The sequence below is a fragment of the Triticum urartu genome, chromosome 5, assembly GCF_003073215.2.
Source record: "Triticum urartu cultivar G1812 chromosome 5, Tu2.1, whole genome shotgun sequence".
Lineage (NCBI taxonomy): Eukaryota > Viridiplantae > Streptophyta > Magnoliopsida > Poales > Poaceae > Triticum > Triticum urartu.
Window position 1 is genome coordinate 156,433,444 of NC_053026.1, and position 3,318 is coordinate 156,436,761.

A 3,318-nucleotide genomic window follows, 5' to 3' on the forward strand; every position below is an offset into this window, starting at 1 on the left:
TGGCCGTGGCCGTGTGTGTGCGTAGGTGTTGTGTGTGGCCGGTCTATTTAGGCTAACTAGTAAATGTGCACGTGCAACGCATATATTATCGTGTAAAAAATCGTCATTCCTTTTAGAAAACAATGAACAAAACTATAATAGTGTGCTAACATAATTAAGAGACACAATATTTAATGAACATATTTGTCAATCATTAATAAACTGACAATGTTCGAGGGAAAACTTTAAAAAAGTATATCACGATTTTATGGACCAAATCCTTTTCGAATCCTTGCCAACAAACAAGTCACGTGAATATAAATTTTACACTGATATTATAATTTTTTTGAAAAAATAGACGAAGGCATGACCATGAAAAAATCGATGCACAACAATATGTATTTTTAAAAGGCACCACAGGTTCACACACATAAATGATATACATGGTTCAAAAACATGACCCAAAAATGAACATGGGTATAATGAGTAATCATGGTCGCAGGCATGACATAGAGGGAGTGCAAATGTTCCCTTCATCTCTAAAGAAAAGTGGGGATGTCCCAATCAATTATGGAAACATAGTCATGGGGTACAAATGTCGAACCTACTCGCACAACCAGTCTGCTGAGCGCTTCATTCATTATACTCATCATTTACCAGGTTGCGGTAAATTGAAGTCTTGCAAGAGCGGGTTTGGTCAAGTCAGCCATGTAGTAGTTGCTAGTGACCTGGTTCTTAACAACATTGGCCATCTTGCGGAACTCCTTGTGCATGCGAGTGGAGAACGCAAAGGCTTGGTCTGTTGCGTCTTCATCTTTGTTGTCAAGAGGACCACGGTCATCTCCTTTTCAGCAGCTAGGTGCACTACGTCTTCTTGTTTGACAGGTGAAAGACCAGTAGGAGTGGACATTATACAGGTAGTTGGTCCCCATGCTGAACTGAACCGTGGCACTGCTATTGCGAATTACTACATCAGGTCAGAGTGCAATACACGTTAGATAGTTATGGTTTATGATAACCTTTGCAGGTAAGCTTAACAAGATATATTAAGGAACTGAAAATCGAAGGTAGCACGTGCATAAAAGTTACGGGCGGTAGTTCCATTTTCATTGAACTAAACAAATAAAGTAGAAAAGGACAAGCTAATAATGCCATGTGTGCACAACCAGCATCTGAAAGACCAATGTAGTACATGAGGGCATCATCTCAGTTCATAGATAATCGGTGAACAAGGGCATCATTTTTTCAGTTTAGAAACAATATAAATTGGCAATGGATGTCAATCTGCAAGTACATAAGAGAGGTGAAACTATCTTACATAGTTGTGCATGTTTAACATGAGCTTAGTTTGTGAAGCATTTGTCAAACATCCAAGAAAAGAATACGAAAATAGATCGAAGCACATGTACGACGGAAGCTGCGGTGAAATTTCCCAGAGATGAACGTGACTTTCGATGCACAATAGACCGTTTCAAGGACCTGAATATGTACAAAACCCACAATACCTTATTATGGATAATTATACGACATGCCTTCAAAGAATTAAAATGTGCTTACTAACAGAAATACATTGAGATAGGATGCAGATCAGGAAAACGTACGAGTCACTTTGACCCAACTCAATGTAGCTTTGTTCACTGGATCTTCTCCCCGACAACTTCATTGTAGTTTCTGCACAATAACACATTTTCTGAAGAAATATATTCTGCACACAACCAACGGTTTCTCTGAAGAAATGTATTCTGCACAACAGATTAAAGTTTCTGCATGATAACTAAAAAAAGATGGACATTAATAAACATGCAAGCGGGCTGAAAGGAGAAACCATGTAATCCAAGTCTGCTCCCTAACCATAGATCTATCAACATATTACACAACACACAGAAGTGTGTTCTTGTGTTTTCTTACAAATAAGATGTTGTGTACCCAAATCATATAGACTGAACCAACCTGCGCGACGTAAACACTTGCAACAGATCATGTATCAACATTTTACTTTCCTCTTCCTTTCCCTTGATTCTCGGGGAAATATGATGGCCCAAAACTGGAGCACAAAAAAGTGTTAGCTGATTCTGGACTATGGGCTAACCAGCGAGTGAATAGTGAAAGCCAATAACTATGACTGATTCTTGATGTTACTAAGACCACAACATTTTAACTATGGGTGCCCACCTCTTTGGGTACCTTGGCGCTCAATTTGGCCTGTGCCACTTCCATAAGTTTTTTCTTTTCAGCCTCTCTCTCTCTCCTTTCCACCAAACCTAAAGCGTTCTTGAGGTAACTAACAACATACTTTTTTTGTGGGTCACTAACAAGATACTGAAGCTGGAGACATCTATTACAATTACAAACGCAAAATACGATAGCAGATGCATGATGTACTAATCCTGATCCGAATGTGTTTCCAACTTGCTCAAATAGGTTGTTACATATCTTTGGACCTGAATATGATGAACAAATATTTGAAACTAACCAAAAGTTCAATCGAAAATTTGGGCCTTAAACAATATTGACTGATAAGAGTAATGATAAGAGTATTTGGTACCTAAATTTACCTGCCAATTCATCACATCAATATTTAATATCATGATACAGGATATGACAGAATTAAAGGGAGACGTCATGATTTAAGTTACTGCGAAAAGGATAGTTCAGAGCTCTGGAACATTTGTATACCAATCACACTACATCAAGAAAGGATAACAAGTGGGGAAAGACATACCCTTCCTTCCACTAAATCCTGCGTGCCAATGTTGACAACAGTACATCCAATGGCCTTTGCAGAGTTGAGACACATCATGTGATTTTGATTCCTCTCCCATGGGTTACGAACTCTTTTCTTATTTATCGCTCTCTCATCAATGGTTCCACATACAGCTACATTGATTAACCTACTGATCAATGAATAAACATCAGCTACGGCTCACAAACAATTCCTGTTCAAAGAGTAAATGAGCATACACCCTGTAGCTAGCTAGAAAGCCATCTCACCAGAGCAGGACACCATCCCTAATAAGATCAAATAGCTGGGTGCCGGATGGGTCAATTAGCAAGTACTTCATCAACAATGGGTCTTCACCTCGGTAAGTGTTAATATGCGCCGCATAAGACTTCTCCTGGTCAGATTATGCAGCAGCATAGTGATGGTGGATCTGATGAACAATATTAATTATTGCGGCCGCCAGCGGTCAGCACCGCCACCGTCGCCCGTGGCGGCGTCTCCTTCCTTGGCGCTCACCCTTGCTTTAGATTCAGAAAACCAAATTCGCCATTCGAACCAAACACCACACTGAACTGCTCATATTTAGTTCAGCATAATCTCAGGAATAACCATTCAAA

The 3,318-nt window shown here is 39.5% G+C and overlaps 1 long non-coding RNA gene across 1 annotated transcript; it reads right to left on the reverse strand.

The window, feature by feature from the left end:
* Window positions 1–425: 425 nt before the first annotated feature.
* LOC125555784 lies at window positions 426–2,842 on the reverse strand. The gene is made up of 3 exons (XR_007304860.1): window positions 2,702–2,842; window positions 1,930–2,023; window positions 426–1,742 (listed from the first exon to the last, which is right to left on the reverse strand). It is a non-coding gene; the product is annotated as an uncharacterized LOC125555784 (long non-coding RNA).
* Between the last annotated feature and the right edge of the window lie 476 nt (window positions 2,843–3,318).